At 39.7% G+C, this 19,024-nt stretch overlaps 1 protein-coding gene across 12 annotated transcripts in view; it reads right to left on the minus strand.

The window, feature by feature from the left end:
• LOC130707593 (EF-hand calcium-binding domain-containing protein 11-like) overlaps positions 1-19,024 on the minus strand; it is a 215,245-nt gene that overhangs the window by 97,030 nt on the left and 99,191 nt on the right. For 7 of the 12 annotated variants that reach the window (XR_009007486.1, XR_009007489.1, XR_009007491.1 and 4 more), the window contains exon 6: positions 15,345-15,533. The exons of 1 other annotated variant lie outside the window; for it this stretch is intronic. The gene's annotated coding sequence lies outside the window, so the exon portion shown is untranslated. The remainder of the gene's footprint in view (positions 1-15,344; positions 15,534-19,024) is intronic. 4 more of the 12 variants (XR_009007492.1, XR_009007493.1, XM_057542842.1 and 1 more) reach the window with 1 other exon arrangement.

Below are 19,024 nucleotides of genomic sequence, written 5' to 3' on the forward strand. Positions count from 1 at the left end.
ACAACCACTGATCTCACGCAGGGCTTGTACCTGTTGAGGTTCCCCCTAGTGAGACTGGAGAGACAGCATTGTACACCTTGGCTATTGAGTAGACACCGGAAAGGCCACACCTCCGGAGTGGGGCTAAATTAGCTGTAAAGGGTACTCTAAAACTATACAGTTCACCCTTGAACAACACGGGTTTGAACTGCGTGGGTCCGCTTATACATGGATTTTTTTCAATAAACATAATACCTGTATTTTCATTTCACAGATCTTTAATCAAGTGTGGGGAAAAGTTTGTGTTTGATTAGAGATCACAATATGTGGAATCAAAAGAACTAGGGTTTGAGACCTGATTCCGTCCAAACAGTTTTAGCTTCCTGACCTTGGGTGAGTCATCTTTCAATTCCTTTGTCTTTTGAGGCAGAGATAGCAGTACATGGATTTTTGACTACAAGGGGATCGGTGCCCTTAACCTCTGCATTGTTCAAGAGTCAACTGTACAAAGCTTATAAACAAGCCTTGAAAATCAAGCCCATTAGCAAGTAAATTTAAAACCTGTCAGGGCTTCCCTGGTGGCGCAGTGGTTGAGAATCTGCCTGCCAATGCAGGGGACACGGGTTCGAGCCCTGGTCTGGGAGGATCCCACATGCCGCGGAGCAACTGGGCCCGTGAGCCACAACTACTGAGCCTGCGCATCTGGAGCCTGTGCTCCGCAACAGGAGAGGCTGCGCCGTGACAGTGAGAGGCCCGCGCACCGCGATGAAGAGTGGCCACTGCTCGCCGCAACTAGAGGAAGCCCTCGCACAGAAACGAAGACCCAACACAGCCAAAAATACATAATAAATTTTTTTAAAAAAAGTAATTACATAAGTAATATTTTTTAAAAAAAACCTGTCAGAACTAATCTCAATACTCAAAAGAAGACATCAAAATCTCAACTCTCAACATCATAACATTCATAATTGTGGTAGGCAGAAGTTCTAGGAATGGCCCCCAAGATTCCATACCCCCGAGTCCTCAGAACCTGTGAATGTTATGAGAGATCATTTCCACGATTGTTAAATAATCCAGGTAAAATAATCCAGGTGGGTGTAATCTAATCACATGAGCCCTTAAAAGCAGAAACCTTTCTCCAGTTGGAAGCAAAAGAGATCAGAGAGACTCAAAGAGTTAAGAAGGATGTGACACACCACTGCTGCTTTGAAGATGGAGAGGACCACATGAGAAGGAATGCAGGCATCTGCTAAGAGCGCAGAGTAGACTGGCTGACAGCAAGCAAGAAAACGAGGGCCTCTGACCCACAGCCACAAGGAAGCTTCCAACAACCCGGATAGGCTTGAAAGCAGATTCTTCCTATGAACTTCCACATAAGAGCTCAGCCCAGAGTTTGCATGCCACAACCAAGGAGCTGGTGAGCCACAACTAAGGAGCCAGTGAGCCACAACTAAGGAGCTCGCCTGCCACAACTAAGGAGCCCACCAGCCACGACTAAGACCTGGTGCAACCAAACAAACTAAAAAAAACAAAAAACAAAAAAATCTCAGCCCAGCCAATACCTTGACCCTAGGCAGAGAACTCAAGTGAGCACATCTGACTTATAACCTGCAGAACTGTGAGATGAAACCAGAGGCTGCTGTAAGCTGTTAAATTTCTGATAATCTGTCACAGAGCAATAGAAGATTAATAAAATAAAGTCTAGAATCCAATAAAAACATTGTTATACATGCTAAGAAGTAAGAAAATGGGACCCATAAACAGGAGAAAAATCAGTCAAAAGAAACAGAACCAAAAACAACAAAGATGACAGAATTGGTAGACAAGGACTTCTAATTATAAGTATGCTCCAGGATCAAAGAAAAGATAAACATAATGAAGAGAGAAATGAAAAACATAAAAGAGAACCAAGTGGAACTTCTAGAGACTAAAAGTATAATATCTGAAGCAAATAATTCATGGGATGAGATCAACATCATATTAGACATTACAGAAAAAAATTGTTTGTGAAGTTAACGAAATGGAAATAGAAACTTTCCAAATCGAATCTGAGAAAAAAAAGGCTGAGAGTGAAATGGAAAGAACATCAGTGACTTGTGCGGTAATACAAAGTGGTCTAATTTACATGTAATTGGAGTACCAGAATATCAGGGAAGAAGAAAAAACATTTGAAGGAATGATGGCCAAACATTGTCCAAATTTGGTGAACACTAGAATACCCCTGATCCAAACTCAACAAACTCTAAGCAGGATAAATAAAAAACACTATAAAAAGGAACATCATAAGCAAATTGCTGAAAACAAACAAAACAAAATCTTAAAGGCAGCCAGAGAAAACGACACATATGTTCAGAGAAAAAAAATGTATAAAAATTACCACTGACTTGTCATCAGAAATAATGGAAACCAGTTAGAATGACAACTTTAAAGTGCTGAAAGAAAATATCCTTCAAAAATGAAAGTAAAATAAAACGTTTTCAGACAAACAGAAACTGAGAAAATTTGTCACCAGTAGACTAGAAATTTTAAGGAAGTTCTTTAGGCTTATAAAAAAATTATAAAGAATGGAAAATTGGATCTACACAAAGGAAAGAAGAGTCCTGGAAATAAAGGTAAGAAAGGAAGGGAAAAAGAAGGACAAATAGAAGAAACAGAAAATAAATATGAAGATGGCAGGCTTAAACCCCACCATATTGATAATTACATTAACTGTAAATAGGATAAACACTCTAATTAAAAAGAAGAGATTGTCAGAATGAATAAAAAAGCAACTCAACTGTATGCCATCCTTAGGAAATCCACTTTAATCATAAAGACATAGATAAATTAATAGTAAAAGAATAAAAAAAGATAACAAAAGAGGAATGGCTTTATCAATATCACTTCAGAACAAAGAATACTATCAGAGAAAAAGAGATATTTCATAATAATAAGTCAATCAATTAATCAAGAAGACATAATCCTAAATGTATATATACCTAATAAAAGAGCTTAAAAACACATGAAGCAAAAAACTGAGAGAACTCAAAGAAGAACCAGACAAATCTATTATAGCTGATTATTTTAATACTCCTCTGGTAGTAAATATTGACATCTAAAAGATATTCATTCCACTCCATTTCTAATGGAACATTCACCAAGACAGATGCTGAGACATAAAAAAAGTTACAATAAATTTAAGGAGCTGAAGGGAACAGAATTAAATAAAAAATCAGTAACCAAAAAATCTGGAAAATATCTAAATATTTGGAAATTAAGCAACATATTTCTTAACAACCCATGGTTCACAGAAGAAAACACAAAGAGAATTAGAAACTATTTTGAACTGGATGATAATGAAAACACAAAATTTGTGGAATGCAGTTAAAGCACTGCTTAGATGGAAATATCAAGTTTTAAATGTTTACGTTGGAAAAGAAAAAAAGACTAAAATCAACGATGGAAACATCTACTTGAAGAAGCCATAAAAAGATCAAGTAAACCAAAATAAGTAGAAGGAAATAATAATATAACAGCAGCAAAAATCAATGAACTAGAAAATGGAAGAATAATACAGAAAATAAATGACACCAAAGATGGTTCTTTAAAAAGATCAGTAAAATTAATAAACCTCTAGCTAGACTGATGAAAGGGAAAAAACCCCACAAATTACCTATATCTGGATTGAAGGTGAGGCAGATCTTACAGCCATTAAAAATACTGTTAAGAGAATACCATGCATAATTTGTGCTAATAATTTTGAACTTAGATGAAATGGACACATTTGTTTTACATTTAACATTTCTTTTAAAAAAGAGAACGAGAGAGAAGAAAACAAAATCAGAAGCAAATATGGCAAAATGTCAAAATCTGTTAAATTTGGTTGGTAGGCACCTGGGTGTTATGATATCTTCTGCATGCTTAAAATGCTTCATAACTAAAATTATAAATTAATTGAGGAAAAATTATTTCTCAGGATCATTCAATCAACAAATATGTATTGACCATCTACTATGTGGTAGGCATTGGAGCAGCGTCCTAGGAATACAGTAGCCAATCAGACAGACAGGTCTCTGCCCTAATGGAGTGCAGTTTGGTAGGGGGGAGATGAACAAGGAAATAAAAAAGATCCACAAAGATTGTGGTAAGTGCTATGAAAGAAATGAACATACGTGATGACATATTTACAAGGGGAAAGGGTTGAAGGGAAGCAGTCACATACAAGAGCTTGGGGAAGTGAATTCCAATGAGAGAGAACTGTAAAGGTGGGAGTCCCACAGCCGGAAAGAGCTAGAAAGACTAGCAACAACTGAGGAGAAGAAAGCGGTTTGAGATGAGGTTGAAGAGGTTAGATTTTAAGTGCAATAGGATGTCACTGGAGGTTTTAAGCAGAGGAGCTGGTTTTAAGGCACTTGGGTCACCATATAGAAAATGGATTGTCAGAAAGAAGGGCTGGAAGCCGGAAGCTATTGCAAACTTCAGGGGAGAAATGAGGATGGTGTGAGGTAGGATGGTGCAGTGCAGATGGAGAGAGGTGGGATCATTTGAGATTTGCCATCTATGACTTGACCTCAGTGTTTAAAGATGCGAGCTTGTCTTTTTTTTTTTTTTTCCTACAAATACACATCCAGGTAGAAATAGCCACCCCATTCCCCACTCTTAGTTGTCATCATTACTGCAATGATGGGTACACGCAGCAGCCTCAAGTTTCTTGCTTCAGTGGGCACTCCATTACCATCAACCCCTGGGGGTGATCCGATTAATCACGATGCCACTGCATGACGTGGATTACTACCACTCCACTTCCCAACGGCAAGCTGCTCGGCACTGCATTCAGGGCTGGACACAACCAAACCACTGCCAGACCAGCTGGGGCCACTGCCAGTACATCAGCTGGGATCCAGTCAGGAAATCCAGTCCAGAAATACAACAGTTATTTTAAAAGAGAGATTTTAACCTAAGAAATAGTTAGACAGGTATTGGAGGACTACAAGGCAAAAGGGAAACACTGCAGTTATTAAAAAGAAAAAAAAAAGTTGTAACTATGAGTATATGAAGCCTCTACCATCGTCAGGGCTGAAGACACAGAGGGAAGAGGCTGAGGTTACGACCTAGAAGGCTGGTGGAGGGTCCCGGGAAGCTGGAGCCCACCCTCTGGGAGCTGTGGCTGATGTCTCTGAGGGGTCCAGGGTGAGAAACAGTGGGAAACTAGAACCAACAGCAGGTGCTGGAATGAAGTGACCCTTCCGGGAACCGAGAGGAGACAGGGAGGAAAGAGCCACTGCTGCTCCCTTCTCCAGCCGTCAGGCATCCTCTGCACGTTGGGAAGATGGAACCTGCTGAGAGGCAGCTGGTAAAGGAGAAATGCGGCTTTCAGAGTCTTATCCCAGCCTCACCATGCAGAGGAGAGAAGGGTGGGTTTGGGGCTGAGAGACAAGAGCTTAATAACCAACACACGCTGCTTTTTCCATGATCACGTTTCATGAAACAATTTTATTCATTCTTGACATGTGCCTTCATATCAATGTTTTCATTATCACCAGAGCCACTTTTAGAGACATTAACTCTATTTTCCAGAGCATGTCATTTTCACATCTGTTAAAGTTGTCTGGAATACAGGACTTTGTAAATTCCATGCTTGGTACTGACACTAGAAATTTTTACCTAAAGCCACTTGGTAGCTATTTGCATAACATTATAACATGTATGTTTTGGGTTTCTTTTTCATTCAATCTGAGATTTATATTTGTGATCTCTAATATGTAACCACTTACTGGATTGCTTTTAAAGTGATCTTTAAAGGCTTGTTTACAATGACAGCCAATATTTGCAGTTATGAGTTTATAACATCAGGCAGAAGAACTGGATCTGTGTGACATTTCCTTCCTCCTTTATTTGCCAATTTCATCAGGTAACCTCTGTAAGCATCAAAAACTCACACTGACTGAGGCTGCTTCAGGCTCAACACTCTTTTCTTGTTCAAAATAAAGTAACTGAGAACATGTCTGATAGTTTGAAAGACTTCGTAAGAGAACTAATTCTTTTCAGAGGGTATGTTTTGAAGAAAAGCCTCATTTTCTATTAAGTCCCCTAAGGCAGTGCTGCTTAAATTCTCTTTGGTAAAGGACCAATTGAAAAAATTTTTCCAGTCTGTTGCAAACTGCTACTTTGTAAAACTTAATAAAAATGAATTACTAGAAAAATGAAATAAAAAGACTTACAAGATAAAAGCTGCAATTCTGTATTATTAGTTCAACCAACAGGAAATTATACTGCAATAAATATTACCAAAGTATACATAAGGAAAAACGTATGAAAATTGTACATGTTGTTTGTTCATTGAAAGTATGTATATAGGCAACTAATATGCAGTATAGGCTCACTATTACACTTGTAACTTTTTTTTTCATTTTGAGGGAAAAAAATGAATCCCCATATTAAATGTCTATAGGCACACTTTGAATGAACACAGTGTATATAAATGCTTAAAATTTTTAATGTGACAAATTGACTTGCTTCTTGATTGATAATTTATCTAATCTAGGTGGTTTTGCCAACAAGGCTACTTGTAGTTGATAAGGTACATCTAAACTATTTCTATGTTTTATGTTAATAATAATAAGAGGAAAGAAACCAGTCTCACAGAATGGAATAGAAGAAGAGGTTTTAGAGCAATTTCAGCAAGCTCAGTTTGTTCACTTTAAAATTTTATCTAAAATGGAGAAAGTACTACTGTGTTTTCAGAGTCCTTTAAATCCTTCAAAAGAAGTCAGTTCCAGCAATGTATCTTGTAAGTTATGGTTAAATTTAAGTTATCTTTTGATGAAAGAAATGGATTCTGGATCCATGAATTTTTTAGGCGTAGATCTTCTTTTGATGGAAAATAAAATTCAAAATGCCTTATCAAATTTTAAGGTGTTTTGTGATAGCTTTTCACAGATGTGCAGTATGAAGATCACCTGCATCATTGATAATTGTTAATTTATGGAACGTGTGTCATAATAATCTGTAGAAACTCTGTTCTTCCAAGCTCCTTTCTTTTTTTTATCAGCCACTGAAAAACATGTTGCATTTCTTCTTTGCATGGAAATACTGAGATCATTAAAAATAATGAAGGTATTAGATACATACGCAATCCTGCTTGTCCAATTCATATCTTCAACAAGCCGGGATCAAACTGTCTTCTGATTTTACAGAAACGTTTAGAGTTGTTCTATAAATTGAACATTCTCGAACACTTGTCCTCTTGATTATCATCACACCTCAGCATGTAGTAATAGCTGTTCATGATCTGCCTACACAGTATCATGTAACACAAGAGAATAATCCAGAATTTAACACACCAGCCTTTACCTAATTCATGATTTTTAGGACGGCACTAAGCCCACAGTTTAGTTCCACCAACATTTCTTTTCATAGCAGGACTTCTTCATGAGAGAGACAGCCCACTGATTTACATTCTGGTGCAGCCCCTAAATCAGGGCGATGTCTTCAGGATGTTTTCTGCACCATCGGAACACGCTCCTACACAAAATGTAAAAACTCCAATCCATGTTTGTTGACAACTAATCCTTCATCTACACAGTTCAGACTTAGTTGTTTGTCAGCCACAAAACTGAAAAAAGAAATTCTTCCTTCGTATCACCAACATGTTCAAATTGCACATAAATAGGAATATGAGAGAAATGATTGCACTACAATGAAAAAACATGTTGCTGGCTTCAGTTGCTCTATGAGTTAGTCCTCCACACCATTGGCCGGTTCCAGAATAGGCTGAGCTGCGGGGGCCCTGGAAGTATACTTGAGCTACCTTCTGTGCGCGGATTCACCCAACATTTCTGAGCAAATACCTTTGATACAATCCTTCACCAATGTCTCACCAACTGTATATGGATTTTAGTCTTGGCAAGCTGAAACACTACTTACTAAGGAGCCTGTAGAACCCTCATGTTTATAAGAGAAATACTGAATATCTGTTTCAATCAGCTTTTTAATCCTCTATTCTTTCTTTCAAAAAATTCTCGTGGCTTTGAACTTAATTATTTTTTTTTGGATGCCATTAAAGAATACTTTTTTTGTGTGTCATCGTGGATTCTACTACCCTATATGTTTTGATGGTTCCATTGCTTCATAGCCAGTATGTCTCTACAAATCACTAAACATTATGCTTTTAGGATGTCAACATCAATGACAGCTATAAACTGAACTCAGTATGTGAAGGATCACAGTTTTGAGGAAAACAAATATGTACTCTTGGGCCTTTGTTTCTTCAGAATCACTTCCACCTTCACCATTTGGTTTATACTCTTGCCACATTCAGAAAAGACAAGTGTTTCCTTGCCAACAAGCTAACAAAAAACTCCAGTGAGGCTGGTTTTACCTTCTGTAACTTGAGGGTGAAAATAATCAACATAAATTTTATTTCCTTAATTAACTAATAATGTTAAACAATAAAATGAAACTTTTTGATTAAAAATGAAAACTTGTAAATATAAGTTATAACAAGAAATGCTTACATCTTCACAGGTTTTTATACACTTTGAGAATACAGCTGATAAACCAATCATAAACTATCACATACTGTAATATGGTCCTATTGCACGGGATTATTTATTACACAACTTGCGCCACATGACTCACCATTTGAGCTTGCCAGAACTGAAGAGGTCTATACCCTGTTCAATGATATGAACCTGCCATAGTGAATGTGGCATCATGACAATTTCAAACTGCTGTAAAAGCTTCTAATGCTTACTCTCAATGTCTATACCTAACTCATCACGGACCAGCACTGATCTGCTGACCACACTTTGAATAGCACTGTAATAAGGTATTATGAATAGAGAACCAATATTATTTGCTGATGAATTGCATTAGGGATGTGGGATAAGGGGAGGCAAGTAAAGGGAAGGTAGGATTCAAGGAAGACCCTTGGGCAATTTTTAGCTTGAGTCAATGGATGGATAGTGATGCCACTTACTGAAATAGTAGGGAGAAATATGTTTGATTATGAAGTCTGGGATGCCATGAGTCACCCAAGTAGAGATGGTAAGTATGGATGAGCCTGGATCTTAGGGCAAGATCTGGTCTGAAGGTGTAACTTTGGAAATCACCAGCATTTAGGTGTTGTAACTCTGCATAAGATCACGTAGCGAAAAAACGTGGATAGAGAAGAAAACCAGGAACAAGACCTGAGCTCTCCAACATGCAGAGGTGGGTAGAGGAGGGGAGTGAGTCAAGGATGGAAAGGCTCTGGGTAGACGGTTCTGATGTGCATCACTGGATTAGTCACTTTCAACGTTCCCCAGTGAGCATAAGCAAGGAGCAGATCTTCACCTTTGATTTGCAGAACTCTTGACACAGAGCACTGCCTATAGAAGCACTTAATAAATAAGCATCGGATGAACGAATGAAAGACACGATAGCCATGAATATTAGTGTATCTACTATTCTGGTACTGAAATTTTGTGGCACTTTAATTTCATAAAATGCCTAATGATTATCTGTATGACTAACTTACTCCTTCAAATGAACAGCAGCTCCTTCAACGAACAGAGCTCTTAACTGTTTTTGCACCATGAACCCTTGTGGCAGTTTGATAAAGACTCTAATTTTAAATGCATAAAATGAAACCAATTATACTGAAATAGATATGAGTATTAAAAAAACAAATTAGCAATAAGGTATTATAGGTGCTTCTTTATTAACACATTAAATAACAAGATCTAGTGGCGAGACAAATAACTAGTGGTGGGTAAAGGAAAGGGAGGATTCAAGGGAAGGAGGATTCACTGTGATTCCAAAGCAGTAAAGAGGGTGAACAAATTCAAGACAGCCACAACATTTATACTATGATACAAAAATATTTGTGACTTCTGTTAGTGACAAAGTCCCAGATACTGTTAAAATGACTGTGCTGTGTTGGCAACATTTCCAGTTTAAAAAGATGCTGAATGTCCATCAGAAGTCTACGTTCATGGACCCCAGATGAAGGATCCCTGAATTAAAAGGTCCCTTTCACTTGTAACCTCACCCCTACATCCAGGTTAAGTTCTATTTTAAAATACATCTTTTTTTTTTTTTTTTTACAAGAAGAATCATATAGTATACCAAATGTACAACCCTTATGGAAAGCAATTTACAATACCTATTACATTTAAAATAAGCATGCCCTTTGGCTCAGCAATTCCACTTCTAATAATTCACCTTGAAGAGATAGCCCCACATGCGAGCAAATAAATATGTATGTGGACGTTCACAACTGACACGTTCATAGCATCTGTTCATTCAACAAGTAGCTACTGTCAGCCTACTGTGGGGCAGGCACTCGTCCAGATGCTGAGGATTCCACAGAGAACCAAACAGACAAATTTCCTGCCCTCCTTATCTTCCAGGGGTAGAGACAGATAATAAACAAAACAAAAAGTAACCTCTATTGTAAAGTACATTAGATGGTGATAAGTACTACAGAGAAGAGGGCTAGAGAAGGCTGGGAAATGTTCTTTATAAATACCCTGAGCAAGGAAGACCTCACTGAGAAGGAGACTATTGAACACTTGAAAGTGTTAGGAAGCAGGCTTGTGTATATCTGGGGGAAGAGCATTGCTGACAGAAGGCAGAGCATGTGCAAAGGCCCCGAGAGAGGAGCATACCTGGCATGTTTGAAGACAAGTGAGAAGGCGAGTATGGCTGGGGCAGCATGAGCAAAGTGGGAGAGCTATAGGTGAGTATGGGCGGGGGAGACAATGCCGGCGGGGGGTGGAGGTGGTGGTGGTGATCATTTAAGGCCTTGTCCACCAGTGTAAGGACCTTGGCTTTTATGCAAGTGAGACAAGAATCCACAGAAGCGTGGCCTGACCTGCTGCACATTTGAAAAGGATCCCTCAGGTTGAGAACAGACTGTCGGGTAAAGGCAGAAGCATGGAGCTGACTTGGGAGGCAGAGCTGGTGCTGACATAATGGATGTGGAGAAAGAGAAAGGAGCCTGAGATGATTCCAAGGGTTTTGGCATAAGCAACGCAAAGGATGGAGTTCCGTGAATTAAGATGGAAAACTTTAAGATAAGCAGGTATGGGGGAGAAGATTAGGAGTTTGGCTTTGAACGTGGAGATGGCTATCACACATGCTTGTAGAGAGTTGGATGCAGAAAAATAGAAAAGCTAGAAGCAATTTAAACATCACTAACAGGGACTGGTTAAGTAAATTATTATATATTGATAAATAGCTGTTACAAAGAATGTGATATAATCATACTATTATGAAAATTTGTCTGTGATGCATTATATGGAAAAGCAAGTTGCAGAATGGTATGCAGTATTTTAATATTATATTTATGCATAATCTATGTGTGTAAGCATGTGCATGTATATGTTAGTTTATATGTTCAGAAAAAATGTGGATGAATATACACCAAACAGCTAATAATATTTATCCAGGGAATGGGATTGGCAGAGGGGAGAAAGGAAGAAACTCATTTTACTTTAGTTTCTATACTGTTAGAACTTTTCAAATGAAGAACATGTATTATATATATACTATAAAAGCTAACAAAGATTGAGAAGTTTTAAAAAGTGTTTTAAATGATGCTTGGTTAATATGTACGCAAACACTCGCAAACCCAGGCACATTTCATTAGTTATTACTATTTTTTTTTTTTTTTAGATTTTACTGAAGTATAGTTGATTTACAATGTTGTGTTAATTTCCTCTGTACAGCAAAGTGACTCAGTTATATATTCTTTTTCATATTCTTTTCCATTATGATTTATCACAGGGTATTGAATATAGTTCCCTGTGCTATACGGTAGGACCTTGTTGTTTATCCATCCTATATATAATCGTTTGCCTCTGCTAATCTCAAACTCCCATTCCTTCCCTCCTCTACCCCCGCCCCCCCCCCGACCCTTGGCAACCACAAGTCTGTTCTCTATATCTGTGAGTCTGTTTTTATTTTGTAGATATGTTGATTTGTGTCAAATTTTAGATTACAAGTGATATCATATGGTATTTGTCTTTCTCTTTCTGACTTACTTTGCTTAGTATAATAATCTCTAGGTCTATCCCTGTTGCTGCAAATGGCACTATTTCATTCTTTTGGATGGCTGAGTAATATTCCATTGTGCATGTACGTATACACACCACATCTTCTTTATCCATTCATCTGTCGATGGACATTAGATACTCTTTGAAATGAGGTAGAAACTTTGTGATTGCAGCTCTCAGCTGAAGTGGCAAGCAGTCCGAGATACAGGGTGGATGGTGGTGGGAAGTAAAAGAGTGAAAGAGGGTATGTGGAAAGGGGAATGGAGGAACTAAAGCAAGGGATAGGCATACTGCAGAGATCTAACACTTGGGCTGGGACAGTACTGAATCTCTAGACACGTTTTTGTTTGGCGAGCACAGTGCTTTTTCCATTTGTTAAACATGGATGCCTTTAGGCAACTTAGGAGCTCTCCAGCCCCACCACTGCCCGTGATCTCCCACCCAGCCTAAGTCATACATTTATGTTACCGCTGCAGGCAATGGCTTTTCCACTCCTAGGCTAACATGCATTGGCCTCTTATTCTGGGCTGGGACTGTATTCAATTCTGCCTTGTGCTCTCTTGGGCCCCTAGGTAACGCCAGAAGATTAAGAGCATTAATAATGTTTCCCACAAAATCTGCACGTCTCATCTATCTCCCTTTTAGCCATATTCATATTCTTAGACATGTCGATAAAAATTAAAGTGGCCGTAATACCAGTTTTAGTTCATACTTACGTTGTAAAAACGTGAACTGTACAAATCAGCAGGCAATGGAACCCTGACTTCTGATTTCATTTTGACAATTCCTTCTTTCCCTGGACTGGTAAGAGTTCCCTCTGCTTCAGTACAGAGTAGCACAAAGATACCACAACCCAAATCACTATTAAAATGACTGTAACAGGGAAAGATGGAATATAATAATATGACACATATGCAAAGTAGGTCCTGCTGGCAAACACATTCTGAAGGTGGGGAAAAGAAACCTTGGCAGGTAAAGGCCAAATAAAGGAAAAAATAAACTCAGCGTCTCTTTTTGCCATGCATCCTTCTGTACATTAAATAATACCCATTCTAAGATGACTTTAAGTGGCTATTAACATAATTATTTGTGGAATGAACGATGAATGAATAAACAAATAAATGCTCTACATGTGGCATCTCTTTATCTCAATGAAAAGAGAGCCCTGAATAGTTCTCTGTGGAATTCTTTTTTCAAAGTGGGTTTCAAGATCTAATTATGGCCCCTAGGCTGATGTTTGGCCCTCGAATTTTGGGTTTGGAACATGGAGCTAAGAGAAACTTTACGACGTTTCTCTTAGCTAGAAGGGAAAAGGCCATAATGTTTAATCACATGTCTCTAGGGGAAAAAAAAAAATTTTGAAAATGTTCTATTTCTAATAATCATGGAACATACATTGCCTTTTAAGATTTGTTTCTCAGAACAGCAGAACTCATTTAGTCTAGGAGAACACAGTGTGGCTTAATTATTTTTTTTTCTTTTCTAGATTCTCTGCCAAGAACTACAGAGCAAAATGAAATGACAGTGCAGGAGACAGCTGCTAAGTTACCTCTTTGTTGTATTTCTAATAAGATAGCGACATCATTTCTGTTGCTAATGTATAGCTGTATTAGTTCTGAAATAAGCTATTATGGTTTTTTCTCCCTCAGTGGACTCCAGTTCCAATAAGTAATACATCATTCATAATTGGAAATGTGTATCCCTCCAAAAAAAAGTTTGCTCCTTCTTGCTTACACTTTTAAAGACTTGAGTTCCTTGCTTGAATTTGAAACCACTGCCTGATTTGCATACATAATTTGAGATTGATTGAGCACCCACAGGTCAGGGCTGAGAGTTTAATGAATAAGAAGAGAAGCAGCTGAGGGCAGAGCTCTGAAAAAGACAACAATGAAGGGAAGGAGACTCAGAAAGCTGCCCGGAAAAGCAGGAAGAGCATGGGTGTCAAGGGCAAAGAGCATGTTTAGAAGGCCAGCTCACTTGTGTCAAATACTGTGCAGAAGGACTAAAGTACCCATTGGCTTTAGCCAGTAGAGGTGACTGTTGGACCTGATTGGAGAGGTTTCAGCCGAGTTATTGGGGCAGAAACAAGACCACCATGGACTGGAGGGGATTTGGAAATGAGAGGCAGAGGAGTGACTGCAGGTTAAAGGCAGAGTGTTAGACAGAGGAGATCACTGATGCAGTTAGGTCCCCAGCAAGCAGGAAGGGGCAGAATCCAAAGTCATGGTGGAAGGATCTGCCAGAGGCTGGGGGGCGGGGAAGCAGCCCCTTCACCTCTGAGACAGGAGGAAGGCGTCATGGCGGCAGGTGGGGCTTAGGGGTGGAAAAAGTTAGCCATTATCCTCCATCCTTATCCTCACCATCATTGTCAACAGTGTCCAGTAAAACTGCAGAGCGGTGTGGGGGGGGGGCAGGAAGTAAAAGACACTGTGGCTTTGGTGACTTCTCTTTTCTTAGAGAAATGGGAAGCGAGGCCATTTGATGAGAGTGACAGAGAAGAGGTGGGGCAGGAGCCTGAGAAGAGTGGCGAAGTTTCGAAAGTGTTTTGGGGGAACCAGGAAGAAGCTGGTGGTCCAGAGGTGCAACTGGGACGTGAATACTGCTTATACTGTTCCCATGGCAGGCCCTCACCAAGCCTGCGTAAAGCAGGAAGACGGAGACTCGGGTTGCCGGGTACGAATGATGGAAGGACAAGGGGGCTAGGAAGCTGAGGGCCTTGCTGAGAGCGTGATGGACCAGAGGACCCAGGCCAGGCGGGGAGGCTCACAGTCTGAGAAAAACACAGAGAAGAGAAGGGACTGGAGGTCTTGATGAAGATGAAGATCAGGTGCAATGGGACCAGCACTAAACCCAGGCCAGCGGGGACCCTGCCCTGGGACCTGAATTTCAGAGGCCTCTGCTCTGGCCCTTCTCTGGCTGCACCCCTCTCCACAAAGGGAGTCTGCAAGACGAACGAGATGTGCCCCCCCTCCGTCCTCCATCCTCCACCTTTCAGACCCCGTTCCAGGTCCCTGGGACCCTAGGATTCCCTACCCAAGCAGCCCTAAGCACGCTTTCAGTGCCTGTGCAGGCCTCTTCCTGAGGGTCCACCCAAAGGGTGGCTGTTCGTAGGTCATGTGGATTGAGGTGGGATGTGAGGGCTGGGCGTCCACACAAGTGCATGTGAGGCTCCTTATCACCTGGAGCAGAGCCAGGGACAGAGGCCAGCTCTCCCCCATGCCATGAGTGCCCCACGTGGCTCGCCCAGGAACCGATGAGTTCCACATCACAGCTTTGCCTTCGAGTCATTATTAAAGTATATTTGTCAAGGTAGGAAGATAAAACATATTTTACCTAATAGTTTACCTTGATTTATAATTTTCATATCTCTAGACATATAGCATGCGGGCTTCTGTTTGTACCTTGCCCCAGGCCCTGCAAACGTTAGGGGTGTGCCCGAATGAGAGATTCAGCTGAGTAAGAGGTTGGAGTAGGGATTATTAGACTTCTGAGTCAACATGGCAGGGTAAACACTTGCTGAAAATTCTCAGTCTGCTGCAACATATAGAAATAACAAATGAAATTTTTTTAACAAAAAAATCACATAAGCCTTGTATTATTTATTTATTCTCTACTTTCACATCCCTCCAATCCATTCCCTGCCTTGCTCTGTGCCTCTCTGGGCCCTATTACCCGCGCTTCCTTGCTGGTGCCTTCCAGCTGGGTTTGGCCAACAGAAGTTACCAGCAAGAGATAGGAGAAGAGGAGGAGAGAGGATGGGGTATTTCTTTCCTGCTCCCTCCCTGCCTCAGGTCTTCCTTCTGGTAGTGGCTACTTCCCTCAAAACTCGGCTTCTACCCTCCTCCATAGCTCCAGCTGTCCCTGGCCTCCAATAATAACATTCTCTCCCTTGTCCCTTCAGACTGGGAGTGGTGACAGCTTCCTAGTCCCTGGTACCTCAAATGACCTTGTTGGATTCTTTATTCCTGTCCATACTTCTGTAAATAGTTTCTTCATTAAAATCTCTTGAATTTAAGTATCTGAGTGATGCTCTATTTTCTGCTGGGACCTTTACTGATTGAAACCATTTTCTAAAACAAGACAGGAAGGTATGTGAATAGAAAAGGATCATAAGCCCCTGGTGCTAAGTGATGACGAAGACTCTGTGGCCATTGTGAGGATCGGGTGGGGGCAGGCGCCAGAAAGACTGGAGGGGTCTGAGGTTTCTACATCTGCAAAGGGGAAGGGACTGAATATGCCTCACAGATATCAGGGGTAGGGTGGGGTGAGAAGAGTTCCATTTTTTTTCGGTTAGGATCAAGACCCCACATTACCTGTGACTAGAAATGAAGATAAGATGCATATATCTCACTAGCAACTGAGTCTGAATCACATGTGGGCACAGAAATTTTTACGTCCCTGTAGTAGGATTCCCAAGCCATGCTTAATTTATGACTTGTTTCAGAGCTAAGAAATTCCTGGGTCTGGGATTGAGGAAATCTCAAAACCACCCTTCAGAGAGAACCCTTGTAGAGCAGATCCACAGGGGAGGTAAGCTCTCAAGAAAAGAAAAGAAAACTACAAAATATGCAAGGATATGCAGCATGATTAAATGCACTCTGACAAAAGAGACAATTCACATCTGAGGAAATAGCTATAATAGAACACTCTGAAAAAGACATTTAAAATCCTCAATGTCATCATAATGGAGGGACTAATACCTATCAAACAAGACTGTGAAATCAGAAGGGTGTGAAAGAAAAAGAGTTAGAGATGAAAAGAAACCAACAGAAAATCTTGTAATGAAAAAATATAATTAGCAAGTTTCATACAGCTTAAGAGAGATTTAATGAACTGGAAGGCAAAACTAAGAAAATCTCCCAGGATGCAGTAGAGAGAGATAAAAAAAGATAGGGGGAAACACTGAAAGGAAAATTAAGGAGACAGATGTAAGGGGAAAAAATTAAGGAGAAGATGTAAGGGAAAGCGCTGACATTAAAGAAGTTTCAAAAGGAGAGGAAAAACGGAGGAGAAAAAAATTTAATGCTGTAAATATCAGATTAAGGGAGAAAAACAATATGAGAACTTCACATATGTAGGGGAAAAAAAAATCACAGAAGCCCAACATCTATTGACACATGAAAAAACTGAGCAGATTTGGAATATAAAGGATTTTTTTCCTTCCACCAAAACCCTATAGCAATATCATACTAAATGGTGATATAAAGACTTAGAAGCATTTGCATAAAAAGCCAGAAATACAACATGGATGCCCACTACCAACCCTACCACTCAATACTGTATCAGAGGTCCTGGCTCACAGAAAAGAGTTATTTGAAGGTGAGATTTTAGAAATGGTGCACTTCCTGGTAATGGTCCAGACATTACCAGGACCAAACAATGGTCCTGCTAAGTGAGCAGCCAGCTAAAGTAATGGAGATGAAGGTCACTGGAACTGAGAGGGCGAAGGAACTGAAAATCTAAAGTACTGGGTAGCACCCAGGATGATGTCAGAGGCTGTATGTGATGCAGGTGATCTGGAACTTGATGGATGACAGTGCCATGGACACAGAAAGCAAATCAATCAGATTCGGGATGATCAAAAAGGGAGGGTCTACCATAGGGTGGGAAATGGTCTCCAAACAGCATTGTGCTTCTGAAGTAGTGTTCCCTCAAAAGACCAACTGAGCAAAGCTCTTGAAGAAGAGCTGAATGTCAGCTAAAGCAAGAAGGAAGATGCAATGTTTTACCACTCAGTTAAGGATGTAGGAAAGTTCACTTGCAATGAAAGAAAGATTCCAAGGATGTCCTTGGAAAGCCTGAGTGAGGGGAAGAGTGGAGGCCAAGTCAGAACAAATGAAGATCCAAGTAGAATAGGCATGAGACACCCAGAAAGAGTGGAGGGGCTTCTGTTTATAACAGAGATGGTGGGGCTGGGAGCCAGATGGGATTAGGTGGCATGGAAGACAAAGCTCTCTCCATTACTCTGTCCCAGCCTGGATAGTGACAGGAGAATCCACTATACATGTTAAGAAATGGAACAGACGGCCTCTTGGGGGTTACACTGGGAAGAAATAAAAAAATAAACTCTGACCTCCTGATCAGATCCACTAAGTATTAACTGCAGATTTCTCAATTGACAGTGCCCTTGTACTGTACTGTAGTCCACACTTATAAGTACACAACACAGGGATATTCTCATTTACCAATATTAGAAATTTAGAGAAATTAGGATATGTCATTAAAGAATGTATCTGGAACAAACACCAAAGTCTTAAATACAATAAATATTTAGTAGAGGGCTGTAGACTTGGAATCTATAAGTACTTAATGGCTTAATCTTATACTGAAGCTACTTGAGATATTTTATTTCACAATTTCAACAAAGAAACTGTTTCATACTTTGCATAATTAACCTCAGAGAAATAGATTTTGGAGACCAACGTCTCTGTTGATCACTTAGCTTAGCTGTGCCCCAAAAGCAACTGTCTCCATTACATCTGTCTTATCATTTCCCCTGATGCAGAACATGGCATGTATAAGTCTTAGGAAGCATCCCTTTCAATAAGGAACAAGTATCAAAACAAGCAAGGATTGGCATCTGTTAGCCTATGAATCTGGACTATTAATTATCTAAGACAAACACAGTGTATTCAAGAAAATAGTACCCATTCATCCACTTTTTTTCCAAAATAGAAATGCACTACATTTAATTTTCGGTTCTCTGTGTTTTAAATAGACAACTCAATAGAGCAATAAATGTCTTCATAATGAATAGATTTTTCTACATAGGGAACTCAATGTCAGGAGCATAGATGAAGATTTAACCCGGTGAACATAAAATTAAACAACAGAACACACAGGAATAATTTGAATTGGCTAGAAAATATTTTGGTTAAAAAAAAAAAGAATCACTATTATTGAGGGTAATTTTTAGGTTGTGATACAAATGCATCATTGTGTAAAAAGAAAAGATTAAATTACCAATATCTGTAATTTAATTACCAATATCTAAAATAAGATCCAGCTCTCTGTGTATCCTGCCT

The sequence above is a fragment of the Balaenoptera acutorostrata genome, chromosome 3, assembly GCF_949987535.1.
Source record: "Balaenoptera acutorostrata chromosome 3, mBalAcu1.1, whole genome shotgun sequence".
NCBI classification, from domain to species: Eukaryota; Metazoa; Chordata; class Mammalia; order Artiodactyla; family Balaenopteridae; genus Balaenoptera; species Balaenoptera acutorostrata.